Source organism: Periplaneta americana, chromosome 16, assembly GCF_040183065.1.
Source record: "Periplaneta americana isolate PAMFEO1 chromosome 16, P.americana_PAMFEO1_priV1, whole genome shotgun sequence".
Classification (NCBI taxonomy): Eukaryota; Metazoa; Arthropoda; class Insecta; order Blattodea; family Blattidae; genus Periplaneta; species Periplaneta americana.
In genome coordinates this window covers 150146263-150169511 of record NC_091132.1, presented here as the reverse complement: position 1 = coordinate 150169511, position 23249 = coordinate 150146263, and the positions used below count along the sequence as shown (strand labels likewise).

General features: G+C 39.0%; 2 protein-coding genes across 2 annotated transcripts in view; one reads left to right on the top strand and one right to left on the bottom strand.

The window, feature by feature from the left end:
• The window catches only part of LOC138691315 (zinc finger protein 493-like), a 132831-nt gene that overhangs the window by 74337 nt on the left and 35245 nt on the right, over positions 1 to 23249 (bottom strand). The gene's annotated exons all lie outside the window — the stretch shown is intronic.
• Positions 1 to 23249, top strand: part of LOC138691322 (uncharacterized) — a 259737-nt gene that overhangs the window by 210377 nt on the left and 26111 nt on the right. The window lies entirely within an intron of this gene.

Genomic DNA, 23249 nt, shown 5'->3' with positions numbered 1-23249 from the left:
TATACATAGAAATTATAGAAAACTGAATGTTCTGTAATGTTATTGTGGCAGCTATTCATTGATGTACAGTGGTAATATTGATGACGGAGGAAAAGATTCTTTGGCGGAGGAGACCACAACCTCCATTGGCACGAGTACCGGCAAGATGATCGTACCGGTGGACATAGTACCCCGAGATATTCAGGGAGGTTTCAGGTTGGAGGTGTATCTACTGAAGACATAAAGTAGCAGAATTCTCTTGATAGATTAATTGCTGTAGTTCTGTGTATCGACTGTGTACACCGTTCACGTTCCATTGTATAATATCAATCATCACGAGGAGCTAAATCATGGTGGTGCCTTTACAGGGGATTTTCTCTTCTGTTCTTTCCTATGACTTTGTCCCTTCGACTGCGACAGCTTAGATTTTGACGGTGGCGATATACTTGCAGTACGTCGCGCTCATGATCGTGACCTTGATCCGTTACGGGATCGAGAACGAGGTCTCGATTTCTCTTACCGACCAGGAGTGCGACGTCGTGATATTCTATCATGCTCATAACTTGTCTGTGACATCTGAGCAACCGTCTTTTTCGATACATAGAGCCTGATATCAAGGCCATACCTATCGTCTAAGTCGTCAGTCTTGGTACCGGCGTCCACATACGTCTGGATTGCGGTCTCAGCTCGCTTCCCAGATATACGCTCAAGAGGGGGGGGTTTAAGTAGACGCATCGGTACCCTCCGTTCCTTGTTGTAAAACAGCAGCACAGAATTTCTTTTCCTTCTGGTTCTTATCTAGATCAAAATAACGTTTACGTGCCTCGAAGAAAGTTACATTGTCTCTGACTCGGAGTTCTTTTATTGCGTTCTCTCCCTGATATTTCGGAGAGTCCTTGGAATTGGCGGCATGGTCTCTTTTACAATTCACACAGTGCGCGGTTTTGGGACGTGGAGAGTCTCCATGGTCACCACCGCCGCACTTTGCACATGCGATGTCGTTCGTCCAACGTTGCTGTGTATGTCCGAAGTTTTGGCACCTAAAACAGCGCATTGGAGTCGGCACATAAAGACGAACAGGGACGCGCTCGTATCCGACAAAAATGTATTCCGGTAGGAGGGATTTCTCGAAAGTCAAGGAGACGGTGCTCAATGGATAAGTCCGTCCGTCCCGCTTACGCAACAAACGGTAGGCCTTGGACACGGCCTGGTCTGCAAGTTCAAGTTGTATCTCTTCATCAATCATTACATCCAGCGCATCCGTATGAACTACTCCCCGCGTGTGTTCAACGAGGAGTGCCGTTCTGCCTTTATAAGATATGACCCCAGCAACTTCGCCTTCAGCAACGTCCTACTTTGTTTGAGAGACAAACTTTCGACGAGCAGGCTACCGTTGCGGAGTCTAGTGGCATTCTTGACTTTCCCCACGAGTCCATCGACTGCACGTCTGATATAAAACGTGCTGATGTTCTTTATCGTTTTTTCCGTTCCTGTCAAAGTATTATTAATGAAGTTCGGAGGCGGCATATAGACATTCACATTTTCAGGAACCAGATCCATTGCTGTGTTCGTCGTAAGACCGCGAGTCACTGTACCTTTTTAGGTTCTTCCGTTCTCTTTTTTTTGTTGGAGGGAGAAGAGGAGCGCGAAGAGGCCATTTTGAAACTGCCCCCCCCTACGGAACCGTCGGCGTCAGCCAGCCACCGGGGGGGAGCATATAAAAAAGACGCCTAAAATATCCTCTCGGCGTGTGCCGGCCATGGGGACCCTCCCACAGCCCGAACCCAGCAACCCACTTCATGCAAGTTACCCTTCAAACTGGACATTACACACCAAACGGCAAGTCCTACACTTGAGGCGTGTAGCAGCTTCATGCCCCTACCGCGGGAATAACAGCCCGTGGCTCACCACTCTACACTGAACACAACCGCCAGACTACTCGTCTAACTGCGACCGACCCTCCCAAAGCCAGAGCAATCCGAGATCGCACGCAGCTTCAGGGGACTTAAGGTTGATTACACTGCGACACCCATACGTCAGCGGTAACACGTCGGAGTGATATATCCGCCCCGGAGAGCAGAGGCGGTCACCGGGACGTTTAAATCGCTCCGGGCCCCCATTGGGGCTCTACGTGAGTGTACATGACTACTGGTCCGGGCTCCACACCTAGACTTGCAAATAGCGGCAGTATGCAGGATCCACTGTTGCCTCGTTGCTGGGCGCCCTATCGGGCCACACAAGTCGGAAGTCGCGCTCGAAACCGTGGGACAGGACCACGGAGATAGGAATGATCCCCGTTGGTTAGACAGGATTTATAAACCTAAGAAACTTAACCTAATAATAGATATAAGAACCAGAAGGGGAAGAAGAATGATGCCTCATCAGGCATTCTTAACAAATCCCGTCATGGTAACGGTCGTGACAAAAACTAACAGCGGGGATGGAGAGGTGAAAATGGCTGTGATGATGTGGTGTGCGTTCCGCATGCAATGGTGGCCGGCGAGGACAGATACAGTGAAGAAAAAGATGAGAGAACGAAAAGGGTTGGGTGGTGATAAGGTGATTAATGTTCGAAAAGAGAAGCACGAGAACCACCATTGCATACCCCGGTCACCAACTTGGCGGAACCCACCTCGACCGCGAGAAATTTAAATACAGACTAAGCCAATATACTAGTGTTTTTCCTGCTGAACTCAATGCGTTTTACAGAGCTTTATTGTTTTTAATTAGGCAACTTCGGGATAGATTTCTCATCTGTTGCGACTCTTTAAGCGCCATCCTGTCCTTGCAGTCTTTTAATTGTGATGATCCGCTTGTCTTAAGAACTCAGGAGCTCTTCCATACTCTCCTTAGTTCTGATTACGAGATTGGAGTAGTGTGGATTCTTGGTCATGTAGGTTATCCAGGAAATGAGGCAGCGGATGCTGCATCCAGGGCTGGTGCACTGAATGGCTCTCTGGTATATTGGCGCGAGTGGTGGCAGGATATTCGAAACTACTTGTGAATATAAAATATGGTGGCAATGGGAAGGAGAATGGTCTGCACAACAAGGAAACAAATTATGAAATATGAAATATCGAGTTTGGGATTCGTCCACAAGAGCGTCACGACACGAGGAAGTTTTACTCACCCGGTTGAGGATTGGCCACTGTCGTCTGACACATGGCCATCTCTTACGTGGCGAACCTCAGCCGGAGTGTGATATGTGCCGTGTTGCATTTACGGTGGAACATTTTTATTGCGTTGCAGAAAATATGACTGTGTCCGCCGGCAATATGGAATTCGGCCGACACTACGCGACGCTCTTGGAAATGGTTTTAATTGTACAAATGCAGTTCTGAGATTTTTATCGGATACAGGTTTGGATAAGGTGATTTAGTTTTTTATTGACCCGTTTTACTTATCCACTGGACATTTTACGTCCGGAGGTTACATTTGTTGTTTTATATTTGATTTTACATTGTTGACATTTTGGATTTTATATATCCGAATATTTTATAAAATATTATTGTTTTTAAAATATGATACAGAATTTATCTCTGGTGGCCCTAGTTTTATTGGTTTATTTGTTCGTTTTGAATACCGCCTAGGGTCGTAGAATTGCTCTCTTTTATGACTGTGTAGAAATCATCTTATGTATACTGCATTTCTGTGCCTCGTTTTACCGTGACAATGCATTTTAGTTCTTTTAGTACTCTGATGATTATATTATTTATGTCTTTGTTATACTGTATTAAGAAGTTTAGATAAGGGCGCAAACAGCCATAGTAGCTGACGCGCCCTTCTTAAACCTTACTGCTACTGCTACTGCTACTGCTTCTGCTACTGCTACTGCTACTGCTACTACTACTATCCAGAGCATCCGTATGAACCATTCCACTCGTGGTGTTCAGTGAGGGGTGCCTTTCAACATTTATAGGTTACGATCCCACCAACGTAGCCTTCAACATCTCAGTTTGATTGGGAGTCAAAGTTTCGACGAGGAGGCTGCTGTTGCGGAGTCTAGTGGCATTCTTGACTTTCCCCACGAGTCCATCAAGTGCACGTCTGATTTATAATGGGCTGATATCTTTCATGGTTTTTTTTTCTGTGTCTGACAGTGTAATACTTATGAACTTTAGAGGCGGCATATTAACATTCATATTCTCGAGAACCAGATCCATAGCTGTTACTGACATACGACGACCAGTATCTGTAGCTTTCTTTCGTTCTTTTTTCGATTTTTTGTGAGGTTGGGGGAAGAGGAGCGCGAGGAAATTTTGAACTGGCCCCCCTACGGAACCGTCGGCGTCAGCCTCCAACCGGGGGGGGGTGGAAGGAAAAGACACCTAAAATTCTTCTCCGTCTGTGCCGGCCGTGGGGACCCTAAGATACCTAACCTAATAATGTATATAAAAACTAGAAGAGGAAGAGGAATATAACCTAGCAAGGCATCCTTAAGAAATCACGTCATTGTGGCGGACGTGGCAAAACTAACAGCGGGGATGGAGAGGTAAATATGGCTGTGATGATGTGGTGGGCGTTCCGCATGCAATGGTGGCCGGCCGAGAGATATAGAGTGATGAAAAAGACGAGAAATCTAAAAGGGGTGGTTGGTGAAAAGACGAAAAATGGCCGAAAAGAACAGCACGAGAGCCACTATTGCACCCCCCGGTCACCGACTTGGAGGAACCCACCTCGACCGTCCCGGGTTCGATCACTGCTTGGGTCGATTACCTGGTTGTTTTTTTTCCGAGGTTTTGCCTAACTGTAAGGTGAATGGCATGTAATCTATGGCGAATCCTCGGCCTCATCTCGCCAAATACCATCTCACTGTCATCAATCTCATCGACGCTAAAATAACCTCGTAGATGACACAGCATCGTTAAATAATCAACTAAAAAATCATTCCTCTCTTTACTTCCGATATATCGAAACTCCACAGAGATTTCGTCAAGCAGACGTCCGATTTCATGAACTGCTCTCTGAGTTCGGCATTCGTTTAGCACCAATTCGCAAACTGGAATTTATCACAACTCCACAGTGAAATACAGTATGCGACGTCCCATGTTTTACGTAGGTCTGAGTCGGAGTATTAAGTATTTTACACCAACTTTTTTTATTGTCTTCGTTTTAGTGAACTTTTATTACGGTTCCCAAATTATCACCCAGACGGACCCCGGGTGAATTAAATATGTTAGTTGTTCTTTCGTTGCAAATGGACAGATATTTAAATATAAATTGAGCCAATATGCGAGTGTTTTTACTTCCGAACTTCACGCTTTTTTTCAGAGCTTTATTGCTTTAATTATACAGCCGCGGGGCAGATTCGTTATTCGCTCCGACTCTTTAAGCGCTATTCAATCGCTGCAATTTTTAAATTCTGATGATTCGCTTGTGTTGAGAACCCAGGAGCTTTTTCACACACTCCTAAGCTGTCATTCAGAAATTGGATTAGTGTGGATTCTTGGTCATGTAGGAATTCCAGGAAATGAGGCTGCCGATGCTGCAGCAAGGGATGGTGTTACGAATTGCTCTGAAGTGTATTGGCGCTAGAGGTGGCCAGATGTGCAAAATTACTTGAAATATAGAGTATGGTGGCAATGGATAAGAGAAAGAACTGCAGAAGAGGGAAATAAATTACTAAGTATAAAATTTACCGTCCGAGTTTGGAATTCGTCAAGAAGAGCGTCACGACACGAAGAAGTTTTACTCACCCGATTAAGGATTGGCCACTGTTGGATGACACATAGCCCTTTCCTACGTGGTGAACCTCAGCCGGAGTGTGATATATGCCATGTACCAATTACGGTCAAGCATATTTTATTGCATTGCAGGACATATGACCATGACCGTCGAGAATGTGGAATTCTATGTGATTCTCTTGCAAGTGATTTTAACTGTGCAAATGCAGTTCTGAGATTTTAATTCGAATAGAGGACTTGATAGTGTGATTTAATTTTTATTGACCCGTTTTGCTTATCCTAAGGAACCTTTACATCTGCACCCTTTTAAACCTCACTAACTGACTCTCCAGTTTTTTTTGGTAAATATGTATACTCTCTTTCAGAGATGCAAATATCAGCTGTGCGGAAACAATGTCTGCTTTATAAAAATTTGCAAATTTTCACAATATGTTTTTTAAGAAGTACTCAACCCGTGTGCAGACATTCCAGAAAAAAACAAACCTTTGAAAAAATGTATGCTTAACCTCTAATTCGGAACTTTTGAAATTTTCTTAATAGTTTTTCTCGTTCTATAGTTTTATTTTGCTTAGCACAACCATTTTCACATCGCCTCATTACTTTACTAGTTACAAGTTAATACGAAAAATACAAATTTTGTATAATCATTGACACGATCACTTACGTCCTACAGTCGAATGAATTCTATTGCATTTTATGTAGTATGAACAATTTGATGGTGAAATTTCAATTGTAATAACTTTTCAATAAAATTTATTAAATTTAATTATTGTATAAAAGTGCTTCAATATGTATAGTAAATAAAATTAGTAATGGTATCTGGCATTTTTAGTACAATATAATAAATCAAATATTAATAATACTTTTTTAAATATAAAATATTTGAATTACTTCATTGTTACGTCAATTGTAGATGGTTGTAGATGAGAGAAAGAGCACAGAACTAAATGGTCGCAGACATGCCAGCGCTCCCTAGAGTTCCTGGTTTACTTAGTTAGAGCCTGAGATATTGATACAATATTGTCAAAGCAGGGAGGACAAAGAAGCAGCAACAAGGAATACCACTGTTATTCAATGAATAAAGTATTCCTTAAAAAAATATTACTTGACGTCAACCAATTTTTATTATTATTGGTATTGTTACTGTCATCGTTATCAGGCCTTCTTACAACCCGTGGTCTCCGGCGACCCCCGAGTTCGCCCTTGCGTTAAAGCAGTGCTGATCATAGTTCATAATCAGACTACAGGATCTTTTAGTTTTCAGATTCTTTAGCAAAGTATGTTACTGAGTTGGTTATTTTTGCATTCAGCATGTGAAGCCTGCTTATTTATCTTAATTTCAAATAATACTTTTGAGAAGCAATGTAAGACTATAGCAATTTATAAATTGAACAAAGACATTGACTCGATTGTGACATGGACAAAGAAATTCCATCTTAATATCAATCCTGGAAAGACACAAGCAATCATATTAGGACACAAACGGCAAACCGACGCTGTAAAGCACCTCGACATTTCCCCCGTTAAAGTAAGTACAATGCATATCCCTTTCAGTTCTTCGGTAAAAAATCTTGGCATTCACATGGATAATAATCTCAACTGGGACATGCAAATCACAGAAACCTGCAGAAAAGTATATTCTATTATTCATGTGCTAAAAAGGATAAATGTTCATCTTCCCTCTTGCTTAAAAAAGTCCCTTGTGCAGACCCTTGTATTTCCCCATTTTGACTATGCTGACATTTTACTGACTGACCTTTCCAGCGACAACAAAATGAAACTTCAACGTGCTCATAATTTGTGTGTACGTTTTGTAAGCAATGTTCGTAAATATGATCATATTACCCCATCCCTGGAAGCAATAGGTTGGCTTAAACTAGATAAGAAAAGAAATTTACATTCACTTCTCTTTCTCTTCGAAATCTTGAACTCTTCTATTCCTTCGTACCTGTCGTCTCGCTTCACTTACCTTTCTTCCCACCACAATCTGAACACACGCTCTCGCCATGAAACAATACTAACAATACCATCCCATCGCACCTCCTCATACTCATCCTCTTTCACAATAGCCCTGCCAAGACTCTGGAATTCGTTACCTGCTAGCATCAGGGACTGTCGAAATAAAATTCAATTCAAACGCAAACTTACTAGGCACTTGGTCAGTAATTGAGACTCGTTCAGACATGGTTTCTTGTAAATAGTTCTTTTAATCTACCACAAAATATCTCAATATCCGGTAATTTCATCACTATAGAATTTTGTTATTGTAGGTTTAATTTGTAATTTTGTAAATACAAAAATATTCTTTGTTCTTAACTTCTATGATAAAATGTCTAGCTTTCATTAATCAGGTATTCTTGTCGTACTTTAATTTTTATTGTAATTGTAATTGTAATTGTAAATTTAATATTAATTGTAATCTTATTGTTCATGTTATAGTTGTAATCCCCTGGTAGAGGGGCAGAGAAGGCCTGACGGCCTTATCTCTACCAGGTTAAATAAATAAATAAATCTAATAAATCTAAATCTAAATCAATTTACTTACTCGAAACAGTGATTAAACCAGTTCTCTTGATATGCGACTCTCTTGTAATTGTAACTTTTATATAATACACGAAAGCAGTGGTTGCATGCAAATTCAAGTTATCTGCGTCCTTCAAAGTGACATCCAGGGAGCGATATTTTTACATGTAGGTAGATAACGCATAATATATCAAGTGAATTATCATAAATACAAAGGGAGTGACGTAATAGTAATTTATGATACAATTTCTTGAAATGGATAGTATTTTGACAGGAGTGAAAGTTTAAGGAACGAGGCTTATCGAGTTCCTCAAATACACGATTGTCAAAATACAACTGCAAGAATGTGTACCATACAATGTGATTTTCTTCCATAGCCTGAAATGATTACTTCACGCTCACTTTGCTTACTTAACGCACTTGTGTTGTTATTTCACGCATACTATGCACACTTACTATGCACTTCGTAGAAAAAATTTACATTTTTTTGTACTCCAGCATTTTAAACATTCCTTATCGTTAGTAAAATTCTTTAATAATATGCCACATTAGTTTACCACAGATGTAAAATATTACAATGTCAACTCTAACGTCGTGACTTCTATTATGATGGTGTAAATTATGCCATAATGTCAACATTATGAAACGATTTTCCATCCCATAATATTTAATATATCATTGATGTCATAGCAAGCTCTTTCTTCATAGTCCAAGAAATTAAACTACCCCTCATTACAAATCTGATGTTATTTCTTTATTAATAACTTTGTAATGCAGTCGTACTTAAAAGTAACGTATGAAACACGTTTATATTACTATACAGTTATTGCATTAGTCAAAATTAGGAAACTCACGTCTTTCGTTCCCTAAAAATTGACTCATGCCGAAAAGCATAACATTATAAACTTGTTTCATAATACACTAATATATTTTTGTGCGAGATCGTGCGTATTTGCTTGGTTTCCGCACAAAACCAATCCGCGGTAAGTCTAAAATTCCACATTCAGTATTCCCAACCGAACACACATAACAATTTCCCTCTTCTTACCGCTTAAGTGACCTATTGATTTCACTCATTTATGCTTTTAACATATTATTTTTAGAGACGTTGAATATAGTAATAATTATAAATTGGAAACTTACCACTGCAATTTCACCTAAATTGCACTGTTAATTATTGGTTTTAAATATTTGCAAAAATTAAGTAAACTCTACAACTCCACTAAAGTTACTGCATTCGTGATGCATGTAACATTAAGGAAGCCGTTTGTTTTAAGTTCGCATTTATAGACTGGGGAAAAAAAAAGACAGATGTAGAACACGGCCTGCTGGAGTATAGTAAACACAGAAAACATTTTAAAGCAACAATGTTGAAGATGGATATTTTTGTTTTGCAAATTTGCCGTCATTGAACAGAAACCAAGATAGAGATTTCATTGCAACTAATTAGAAATTCCTCTTTCAGGTATGTAATAAACGATCTTCGCCCAAAATAATGTACGATACACGAGCGGTATGTTTTATTTCAATTCTCGGAAATTAAAAACGCTCAACTACGTTTCGCTTTTTCAAACTTTTCCTCGAACATGAAAACTTCAACATACCACTCTTGTAACGCATATTACTATTACATTATTTCTGAAAGAATATTATTTGCAAGGAATTCTTCAAACATCGATGTATTAACTTCTAAAAGTAACCATTCATTCACAGACTGGCTTAGTAATAGAGGTTGTGTTATTCCAAAAATATTGTAGTTATATATCTAGACACACAATTGGCTCTGCTGTGCTCTACAAATTTGAACATTTTCGTACAGGTTCGCACGACGCCATGTTTTGGGAGCATAAACGATTGCTTTTATAAACCATTCGGAGTTTAGAAAATACCATTGGATATATAGGAGTCTTCTTAATGGACATCCTGCTTCAATGGAATATAACTAAATTTATTTACGTATATATTTATAACCTATAATATAAAATAACAGAAGTAAATCTAAATACTGTAACTAAGCATTTCTTTAAATATAAACGTTCTATATTGTTCAAAAGTAGATTTATGTATTAGTTCATTTCTATTTCCACTGATCGAGCACATGGAATATTTTTACTTCTTTTATTTTATATACGTTAGAAAATACATAAATAACAGCTTATGTAAATTATTATTACAAAGAAGGAGATGTACACTAAAAAGATGCCTGTATACCCAATGGTTAGTTAGTGGGGTTTAAAAAGGTCGCGCCAGCTACTATGGCTATTTGCGCCCTTATCTAAAATCCTTCACAAAACAAACACAATACAATAACCAGAATGCTTAAAAGAACTAAAAAACGTTGTCACGAATAAAACGAGGTAAAAAAAATGCAGTTTCAACAAGGTAATGCATAAAAATCATAAAAGTGAGCAGTTCACAGACCTTAGCTGATATTTAAAAAATATATATATAAAACAATAAAACAAATGCAACCAAGAATAATTTATCTGCTGCATTTATAAAATGCTCCGATGTAAAAGGTCCAAATGTCAAGATAGTTAACAACATATACCAATCAAAAAATGGAACCTTCGGAGGATAAGTAAAGCACGTTAGCAATGAACTAAATTACCCTGACAAGTTCTGCATTCGATAAAAAATCTCACAACTACATTTGTATAATTAAAATCGTTTCCAGGAGCGTCACGTAGAGTCGGCCGAATACCATATTGTCGACGGACACGCCATATTTTCTACGACGCAATAAAAAATATTCCACCGTAAGTGAAACATACCATATATCACACTCCGGCTGAGGCTCGCCACGTAGGACATGGCAATGTGTAAGATGACAATGGCCAATCCTCAACCGGGTGAGTAAAACCTATTCGTGTCGTGAGACTCTTGTGGACGAATCCCAAACTCGAACAGTAATCTTTATTCTACGTAATTTATTTCCCTCTTGTGCAAACCTTTCTACTTCCCATTGCCAACATATTGTGCGTTTCAGGTAATTTTTAATATTTTCCCAACTCTCGCGCAAATACATCTCATATCCATTCATGGCACCGCAACTTGCTACAGCTACCGTTGCCTCGTTACCAGGATTGCCAACATGACCCGGAATCCACACTACCCAAACCTCATAATCAGAGGTTAGGAGAGTGTGGAAAAGTTCCTGGATTCTCAACACAAGCAGATCATCAGAGTTCAAATACTGCAGGGACGGAATGGCGCTTAAAGAGTCGGAGCAGATGAGGAATCTGCCCCGGGGTTGTCTAATTAAAAAGAATAAAGCTCTATAAAAAGCATATAGATCTGCGGTAAAAACACTAGGGTATTTATATTTAAATATCTGTGCATTTGGAACAAAGGAACAACCAAAACAATCATTTTACTCGGGATCTCTCAGTAAAAACTAATGAATAATTTGGAAACTGTGATAAAAGATCACTAAAACGAAGCCTATAAACAAAGGCTGGTTTAAAATTCTTAAATCTTCGGCTCCGACGTACATCAAACATGGGACGCCGCATAATCCACGATGGAGTGGTCGTACATTCCAGTGCGCGAAATGTTGGCAGGCGGATGTCGAGCTCGGAGAGCAGTTCAGGAAACACTGGTCAATAGCATAATTGCGACATGAGTGGTATATACAATTTTTGATTAACTGGGCATCCCTTATGACGAAACTGTTACTGAAAGTTGCCAGTTGCTTCGTATTTTTATAGTATGGCATATACGTATGACAGGAAGTTGTAACTAGATAAGAATGTAGAGGAATATAGGGGATGAATAAACACACTTAGAAGGACGAGCTGGGTTTATCTTAGGTTTGTTATTGTGAGGAAGGGACTAAGATAAACATACAAAACATGAATTCATTTACAGTAGATCTCCTCTGTGCCTGAGAAGTGTTTCGGAGTGCAGATGTGATTTACTAAAAGATAAAACTCAAGTAAAAACTTCGTCTTAAAACGCAACAAAGAAATTTGTGACATAGTGTAAAATTAATTTATAATAGTAAATAGTAAATAAATAATAAATAATTGTGATACAATTTTACGTGTTGTTAACAATGCCACGTAAGTGCATAAATGATCCTAACAGTTTTTGTTACATTTGCGGCGAAGTGGTGTTTGCGGTGCAGCGGAGAAATATCACTCCTGTTATAAAAACAGCTTACAATATTTATTTTGGTGAATTCTGCAAATTAGGAGACCAAAATAAGAGTTGGGCTCCACATATCTGTTGTAAAACTTGCTACACGAATCTTCTGAATTGGTTGAATCACAGGAGACCTTCGATGCCTTTTGCCATTCCAGTTTTTTGGTTGGAGCCAAGAAATCACACTGACGGCTGTCTATTTTGTATGGTACCACCATTCTGAGGAATGACGAATTATAAAAAGAAGACCATTGTATATCCCAACATACATTCTGCTACTCGTCCTGTACCCCATAATGATGAGCTACCTGTTCCTACACCCCCTGAATCATATTCCATAGATTCGGAAGAAGAGCCTTGTGATCCAGAACCATCCACATCTACAGAGCCTGACTCTGCACTTGATGTTAAATCTGAACATCACAAAATTAGCTAAAATGAACTAAACGATTTAGTGAGAGACCTGGACTTTCTAAAGCCAAGGCAGAGCTGTTAGCCTCCAGATTCCAACAATGGAACTATCTTGCCGAAAATGTGAAAGTGACATTTTTTCCTGACCGTCAGAAACATCTTGAGAAATATTTTTCTGTGGAAGGCGATTTAGTGTTTTGTAGTGATGTTAGTGGCTTATTGAGTGCTCTGAACATTAATCACATTTCAGTGGCAGTTGTTTATAGATGCCTCAAAATTAAGTCTCAAAGCTGTATTACTCCATAATGGCAATCAGTTGCCGTCAATTCCTATTGGTTATTCAGTGCATATGAAGGAATCATATGACAGCCTGGAACTCATTCTTGAATCAATTCATTATAACACTTATCAATGGAAAATATGTGCAGACTTCAAAGTAATTGCAATATTAACTGGACTCCAACTAGGCTGCACAAATTGTATTCTTAATATTTCGCAGATGATTGCTTCTGGAAATCACATAGAAATTGGAAGATGACGCAGTTTCATTCCTCTGTAATTTCCCGGAACATCTTATGCGGAAGAGTTCAATGTTGAAACAAGTTAAATTCACATAGATCTACTTTCCATTGGCCCGAACTTCATCATTTAAAAGTATATTTAGTATAATTTATTTTTTTCTTAGTATAATGTTATTTTTAGGTAGAAAAACATCCTATGAGGATTCTGAAAAGAAGTCAGTTACTGGACTCTCAGAACTAGACAATCTAACTGGTATTTCGAATTGTTCACACGTCCCAGATAGTATCAGTGCGGAACACAATTATATGCTCAGTCCCAAGAAAACATTGAGATTAATGGAAGATGACTTACAAAAGTAGAATGAACAGATTAGGGTTTGAAAAATAAAATCAGGCTTGTAAAAGAAAATGTGACAGATTGTTGTTTAGTCAATTGTTCGAAGACAGATCTGAACACCGCAAGTGACAGAAGACAGCACTTATGAGGCAACTAGGCTAGGAGATAATGGGGTAGGGTGGCAGTTCCTTTTCCCCTCCATTGTATACATCGCCGATTAACTACATATTACATGATCAGAATTGAGATGTATATAAACAACTATTCTTCCTCTGACCCATATCGTTAAATGAGATGTACTGTTTGACAATAAATGCACTTATCAGCCAGAACCTCAATCAGAGGATGTGACAGATAAGCTTGACTAAATAACTGAATGAAAAACAACCTGATTAACGAAAGTTTGCATCAACAGGAAATTTTTCAGATTTGATCCTTGATTTAATAAAGATGGCTACAATATCCCATAATAGTACTATAATACTACTACTACTACTACTACTACTACTACTACTACTACTAATAATAATAATAATAATAATAATAGTAATAATAATGTAATAAAAATAATAATATATATAATAATAATATATTATTATTATTATTATTATTATTATTATTATTATTATTATTGGCCTAAGTTCTTCTTCTTCTTATTATTAATTTTATTATTATTATTATTATTATTATTATTATTATTATTATTATTATTATTATTATTATTATTATTATTATTGGGATTCCAATTTAATACAGTTGAAGTAAGATTTAGTAGATTGATTAGTAACACTCAACATAATAAGGTCTTTTTACTTTTTTTTAGGGTTAAAAATTGCTTCAATTCTCTCCGTTCTTTATTGTCACTGTGTTCGTCACAGTAACACTTGTATAGTATTTAATATATGAATATCAAGAGCATTGATAATTTTGACAAAAATAATATAATTATAGAGAATATACTGCAGGTACTTTATTTCTTCAACTGCAGCAGTCAGGCCTTCGTATGAAACGTTATTGACGGAATGCTATTAGTTTTATAAATCGTATTGTGTACTTATTATTTTATTATACTCATAGTAAGGACAAACAGGATAATGTCACAGTTTACTATCTATTTCTATATTATTAAGGGTCCTGATACTTATATTTGTGATATTTGAAGCTAGAAATTTAATAGTCTGTTAGCTTGAGCTGCCACAGAAATGGCGTCACGCGCATTTTACCTGTCCCGTATGGTCTACGTAGCTACTGGTGTAGGGCTTGAGTGTCACGACACGAAAAGGTTTTACTTATTTTTTCTTGACTGCTATCGTCTGACATATAGATATCTCATACGCGGGGAAGTTGCAACGTATGTCACCTGACAGATAAGCTTGAATATATTTTATTACATTGCAGAAAATGTGACCCTATTGTGGGTCAAACCGCAATTCAGCCGATACTACGTGTCGTCCTTGATTTTTATCTTAATTCTGTAAATCAGTTCTCTTCAATGTAATTGAGATATTACTGTCATGTTGCACATCCTCCGGATCCTTTATATCTGGAGGTAATTTTTTGTTTTCTATTTCATTAGACATTACATTTCCGACATGTTAGTAGGCTTTAAAAAGGGCGCGTCAGCTACTATGGCTATTTGCGCCCTTATCTAAAATTCCTCATAAAACAAACACATAAACAATATAACAATCAGAGTGCTAAAGAAACTAAAAAGCGTTGTAACTGTAAAACGCGGTACATAAATACAGTATACACAAGGTGATTTGTACAGAATCATAAACGTGTGCAATTCTAGGACCCTAGGTGGTATTCAAAGGAACAAATAAAATAAGAAAACTAAGGCCACCAGAGATATATTGAGTATTACGTTTCAAAAACTATAATATTTTATAAAATATTCGGATGTATCAAGTCCGAAATTTCAACAATACAAAATCAAATATAAAACAAAAAATGTAACCTCCGGATGTAAAGGGTCCGGAGGATAAGTAAAAAGGGTCAATAAAAACTAAAACACCTTATATAGTCCTGTATTCGATAAAATCTCACAATTGCATTTGTAGAATTAAAATCATTTCCAAGAGCGTCACGTAGTGTCGGCCGAATTCCATATTGCCGGCGGACACGGTCATATTTTCTGGAATGCAATAAAAAATGTTCCACCGTGAGTGGAACACGGTACATCACACTCCGGCTGAGGTTCGCCACGTAGGAGATGGCCATTCCGACCTGTTACATCCGAATAATTTGTAGAATGTTTTTGTTCTTCAAAACGCTAGATGATTTGTTTCTGGTGGTCTTTGTGTTAATAATAAATATGTTTTTATTTAATATTGTCTATGAACTATTATTTGTTCATTTTTATGTACCTTTTCACAAACCGTCTTCTAATTACTGCATTTGTATACTCAAATTTAGTGAGATAACGTTTTTATTTCGTTTCTGCATTTAGCTTATGGTATTATATTTTTTTAGAATTTTATATAAGGATACCTATATAACATGTGAGATAAATTTCTTAGGAAGAATGAGTATAGGGCAGCTAAAGTTTTACAGTAGTAGTAGGGTTTAAAAAGGGGGAGTCAGTTACTATGGCTATTTGCATTCTTATCTAAAATTCTTAATAAAACAAAGACATAAATAGTACAATAATCAGAGTGCTAAAGAAACTAAAAATCCGTTGTCACGGTAAAACGAGGTACACAAATGCAGTATACACAAGGTGATTTGTACAGAGTCATTAAAGTGAGCAATTCTACTACCCTACATAGGAGGTATTCAAAACCAACAAATAAAATAATAAAACTAAGGCCACCAGAGATAAATTGTATATCAAATTTAAAAAAAACAATACATTTTTATAAAATATTCTGATGTATAAATTCCGAAATGTCAACAATATAAAATCAAATATAACACAACAAATGTAACCTCCAGATGTAAAGGGTCCGGAGGATAAGTAAAACGGGTCAATAAAAAAAACTAAATCACCTTATACAGTCCTGTATTCGATAAAAATCTCAGAACTGCATTTGTACAATTATAATCATTTCCAAGAGGGTCACGTAATGTCGGTCGAATTACATATTGCCGGCGAACACGGTCATATTTTCTGCAATGCAATAAGAAATGTTCCACCGTAAGTGGAACACGACACATATCACACTCCGGCTTAGGCTCGCCACGTAGGAGATGGCCATGTGTCAGATGACAGTGGCCAATCCTCGACTGGGTGAGTAAAACCTCCTCGTGTCGTGACGCTCTTGTGGACGAATCCCAAATTCGAACAGTATTCTTTATATTTCGTAATTTGTTTCCCTCTTGTGCAGACCATTCACCTTCCCATTGACACCATATTTTATATTTAAAGTAGTTTCGAATGTCCTGTCACCTCTCGCGCCAATATACCTGAGAGCAATTCAGTGCACCAGCCATGGATGCAGCATCCGCGGCCTCATTTCCGGGAAAACCTACATGACCAGGAATCCACACTACTCCAATCTCATAATCAGAACTAAGGAGAATGTGGAAGAGCTGCTGAGTTCTTAACACAAGCGGATCATCACAATTAAAAGACTGCAAGGACTGAATGGCACTTAAAAGTCGGAACAGATAAGGAATCTGCCCTGAGGTTGCCTAATTAAAAACAATACAGCTCTGTAAACAGCATAGAGCTCAGCAGTAAAAACACTAGTATATTAGCTTAGTCTGTATTTAAATACCTCTCCATTTGTAACGAAGGTCCAAACAACACAATCATTTATCCGGGATCCGTCAGTAAAACTAATGATTAATTTGGATATTGTGATAAAAGTTCACTAAAACGAAGTCTACAAACAAAAGCCGGTGTAAAATTCTTAAAACATCGGCTCAGACTTACATCAAACAAGGGACGTCGCATAATCAAGGGCGGAGTGGTGGTATTCTCCAGTGTGCGAACTGATGGTATATGGATGTCGAGCTTAGAGAGCAGTTCACATGACCCCACACCTGCTCGACGAAGTCTCAATGTATATTTACTGTATAGGCCATAAAGAGACGAATGATGAAAAGACTCGTAAGACATGCGCTCAGGCTGCAAGCAGAGCTTAACCGCGTATGAGCACAACAGGACATTACGTTGCAGATACAGTGATGGTTCCCCCGCTTCACAATACAGGCTCTCTATTCGGCGAGTCGTACCCATGATGATGGAAAGTGTCTAGAAGACGTAGCTTCCATTTATTTGCTCAGCCATAAATAAAACAGCCATAATCCAGCTTAGAACGGATAAAAGCACGGTAAAGACCTAAAAGCACTATGCGGTCTGCACAACAGCGAAACCCTGACAAAATGCGTAAACTATTTAAGGATTTTTCACAACGCCTTCTTAAGGTTTATACAAAAACGCATTTCTAGCTCAAGAAACGACGATTTTTCCACTTTTTACGATTTACACTAAAAACACATATTTCTCTGGACTCGAACATGAATCTTTTGATAGAAATACGTGCGTACACAGGAATTTGACGTTTTTTTAAGAAACTAGAGAAATCCGATGGGCTTTGTATGTTTTATTCATGATTATATAGCTTAAAATCTCGCAAAAACTAAATTTTTAGAAAACTTTTGTGTGTGTGGAAAATCAAAACGAGTGATAGAATTCTGTTTAAATCACATATATGCGCTTCCCACGTTAATTTATAATAAAAGATAAAACCCAAAAATTTCGCAGTGTCTGTATATTACAACTCCACTCCTTTAAGACGCAGTTCAGGATGTGGATGCAGTACACGATGGTTTTAGAAGTGGATACACTACGTCTTTAGAGTGGAGAATTTAAATCCATTGCGAACAGCCCATTCTGATACTACGTTGATGACCAGTTGCAGCTTTCGTCCAATTGATGGAAGATATCGGGAGCTGTAATATAGACTGAAGTCATCAACGTACAAGAGAGAAAATACTCGGTCATCCACACAGTGGGCAATTCCATTGATCGCTATGCAGAAAAGAACGCTTAATACAGACGCTACAGAACGTCGTTTTCTTGAAAATGTTCATTAGAAAGTGAGGTGCTTATTCGAACTCAGAAATACCGCTCTGCCATGAACTTCGCAACGAACGTTGGAAGACTGCCACGAAGTCCCCAATCATGCAGACTTTGCAGAATGCCATTCCGACACGTGGTATCGTAAGCTTTTTCTAGATCAAAGAAGACCGCCACAGCATGCTCCTTCTTGAGGAAACCATCTCTAATGGCGGTCTCCAGCCGAACAAGGTTTTCTGCGGCGGATCTGTGCTTACGAAAACCACATTGGATATTAAATAATCGGTTTCCCGATTCGAGTACCCACGTAAGGCGTCTGCTTATCATCTTTCCATAACCTTGCATACGCAGCTGGTGAGACAAATTGGCCTATAACTGCCAGGTAAACAAGGATCCATTCCCGGTTTCTGGACAGGGATTACAATGGCGGAACGCCAAGACGATGGAAATACACCCACTGTCCAGATTCTGTTGCATATGGACAGAAGAAAGGATTTTCCAGCTGGCGGAAGATGGCGAAGCATGCGGTTATGGATGTTATCAGGGTCAGGGGAGGTGTCAGGTGATGTGTCTAGTGTCGCGTCCAGCTCCTCGGATGTGAACGGTGCATTGTAGTGTTCAGTGTTAAGGGATATAAAGTTCAGGGTTCGTTTTTCCGCTAATTCCTTTATTTTTAAAAATTCCCGGTCATAATTGTTTGAGGTTCTTATCTGTGCAAATGTGGTAGCGAATTTCTATGGGACTGGTGTCGTTATTCCATTGTTCAGAAGACCCTGAATTACAGAACTACGTTTCCCCATTATTCGACGGACTTTGTCTCATACGGTGTTAGTTGTGACGTTGTTTTTCAATGAATTGACGTAATTTATCCAGGACGTCTTCTTAGCATCGCTCACGGTGCGACGAGCTTGGGCTCGGAGACGTTTAAACTGAACAAATTTTCTTGGGTCGGATGGCGCTCAAATTTGCGTAAAGCACGTTTGCGGTCACGGGTAGCATTTCTGCAGGCGTGCGTCCACCAGGGGACATAGTAGCGCTTTGGCCTGCAGGACGACCGGGGGATAGATAATTCCCCTGACTTTGTAACGACATTTGAGAAATGTTCTACTACGGAGTCCACATTTTCATGTCCGGTAACATCGACTGATATGAACTCCGAAAATCCGACCCAGTCCGACTTTTTAATAACCCAGTTTGGAAAGCGAGATTCCCCAGGACGTAAAGCGGATATACGCATTCGAATGGGGTAGTGGTCACTACCATGGAGGTCGGGAATCACAGACCATTCGAAATGCGTGGACAAAACTGGACTACAAATGGAGATATCTATCATAGAGAAAGAACCGTAAACCAAGGATAGATATGTTGCTTCCCCTGTACTCAGGGTAACCAGATTGAAGCGGGTACATACCTCTGCTATTTTATTTTCTCTGTCATCGTCAGAAGTGGAGCCCCAAGAATGGTGGGATGCATTGAAATCCCCCACTAACAGATATGGAGCAGGTACCTGCGTCAGGATATCTTCAATTTCATTTACTGTGTAAGGTGTATGAGGTTGTATCTACATACAAATTATAGAAAACTGAATGTTGTGTAATGTTATTGTGGCAGCTATGCATTGATGTACAGTGGTAATATTGATGACGCAGGAAAAGATACTTTTGCGGAGGAGAGCACAATCTCCATTGGTACGAATACCGGCAAAATGATTGTACCGGTGGGTCTCGAGATATTCAGGGAGTTTTTAGGTTGGAGGTGTGTCTCCTGAAGACACAAAATAGCATCATCCTCTTAATAGATTAATTGCTGTAGTTCTGCGTATCTCGTACTGCGTACACCGTTCACGTTCCATTGTATAATATCAATTATCACGAGGAGCTAAATCATGGTGGTGCCTTTACAGGGGATTTTCTCTTCTGTTCTTTCCTATGACTCTGTCCCTTCCACTGCGAAAGCTTAGATTTGGACGGTGGCGAATCACTTGCAGTACGTCGCGCTCTTGATCGTGAACTTGATCGGTTGTGAGATCGAGAGGGAGTTCTCGATTTCTCTTCCGTAACAGGAGTGCGACGTCGTTATATTCTCTCATGCTTAGAACATTTCTGTGACGTCTAAGCAACCGTCTTTTTTGGTACATAGGGCCTGATATCAAGGTCACAGCTATCGTCTAAGTCGTCAGTCTGGGCGCCGGCGTCCACATAAGTCTGGGTTGCAGTCTCAGCTCGCTTCCCAGAAATACACTCAAGAGGTGGCGTTTCAGTTGACGCATCGGTACCCTCCGTTCCTTCTTGTAAAACAGCAGCATAGGATATCTTTTGTTTCTGTTTCTTATCGAGATCAAAATAATGTTTACGTGCCTCAAAGAAAATTACATTGTCTCTGACTCGAATCTCTTGTACTGCGTTCTCTACATGATACTTCGGAAAGTCCTTGGAATTTGCGGCATGGTCCTGTTCACAATTCACACAGTACGCGGTGTTGGGACATAGAGAGTCCCCATGATCACCACCGCCACACTTTGCACATGCGATGTCGTTCGCGCTACCATGCTGCGTGTGTCCGAAACTTTGGGACCTGAAGCACCGCATTGGGATCGGCACATACGCACGAACAGGGACACGCTCGTATCCGACAAAAATGTATTCAGGTAGGAGGGATTTCTCGAAAATCAAGAAAACGGTGCTCAATGGATAAGTGCATCTGTCCCGCTTACGCAACAAACGGTAGGTCTTGGACACGGACTGGTCTGCAAGCTCGAGTTGAATCTCCTCATCACTCATTCCAGCTAGAGCATCCACATGAACTACTCTCCGCGTGGTGTTCAGCGGGGAGTGTCGTTCTGCCTTTATGAGATATGACCCGGCATTCTTAACAAATCCCGTCATGTAGGCGGACGTGGCAAGAACAAAACAGCGGGAACAGAGAGGTGAAAATGGCTGTGATGATGTGGTGGGCATTCCGCATGGAATGGTGGTCGGCGAGGAGAAGTAGAGCGATGAGAAAGACGAGAGAACGAAAAGGGCTGAGTGGTGATAAGTCGATTAATGTTCGAAAATAAAAGCACGAGAGCCACCATTGCATCCCCCGGTCACCAACTTGGCGGAACCCACCTCGACCGGAAAGTTTTACATGTGAGCCTACTAGTATAAGGGACAAGGGAATGACACAATAAATAACTTAACATCCTGAGTCCTGAGTTATTTTTATTTCATTTTTAAAGTGTAATATTATTCCACACCTAAAAAAAAATCACTGAAATGAGGAGAAATGCTGAAAATACTATACAGCTTACAGTTAGATCACATATTCAAGTATACTGTACTATACTTCGTTTCTCTGTAAATACATCTTATATCATAATTTCTTTTTCCCTTAAAACATAACGTTTCCTGTAAACTGACTTCTAAAGCATGTTTTCCAGGCCTTGGCGTTAATTGCCGGCAGTCATATTCATTTACAAAATAGTTGAAACACGCAATGCAACGATTGAATCCATCTTTTTGTTTTTCCTGTAACACCAAGACATACAGGAACTTGACAAGCACAAAAATGGAGTGATCGATAATGATCCTACATAGTGGAAAATTTGAAACAAAATGCATGTATGTAGCATAATATACTATACTCCAGGAGGTTAAATGGGAACCTTTGGAAAGCAGACGTAGAAAAACTAGAATGATATCATTGCAGAGCACACGTGAGTCTCAAAAGCCTGGGTAACACATAACGACTCGGTTAGGGAACTGAACGTACTCTGCTGGGAACGATCTGCTTTAAAATCAAATGTAGGAACCAAAGAACAGACGTATGTAAATTCTCATTCTTAATCGAACTGTAAATGATTTGAATGACCTAAGTGCAGCGATCTTTGAGGGCTGATCTTCCTTAAGGAGATACAAAGATAACTTTGAAAGTTGTGCATAAAGTGTAATTGTCACGAAAGATACGTGACATTACTTGAGTTGACATATGTTTACTTAGCCTGACGAGTTAACCGTTTTGAGTTTTTTCTCAATTAGTTTAAAGTAGGTCGTAAGAAGGTCTTGGACTACAATTTTAGGTTAATATAGTTTATAATTATAATTCTACAAATAAAACTATTGTAATTTTTATAATATTTTAAGGCCCAGTTGCAGAAACACTGATCAAAATATGATTGGCGATCAAGGAGGGTTTGATTGGCCATCAGTTCTATTTCTGTTGCAGAAAGAACAATCAGTATTTGATCGGAGATCAGTCTTCCGTCAGATTTGATCAACAGATTTTCGCTGGTTAAGTGACTGATCACTGATCAAGTATATGTTGTTCTGTTCATTGTGCGTACTGTAATTTATATAACAATTAGTTACAGCGTAATAATATTGTTTTCGACGTAGTAATGGATTCTTCTGATGAAGAAATTTTCGAACAATATGAAGAAATATTATTAAGAAGACGGCATTTCCGCGACAGACATGAATTGTTTTTTATGTATAATGAGAGAGAATTTGAACAGAGATTTAGGTTAAGTAAGGATTCGTGTGTTTTTTTACTTTCGAAAATTGAAGCAAATATATGCAGACAGACAAATAGAAACTTACCACTTTCTCCTATGAACCAACTTCTAATAACGCTGCGAT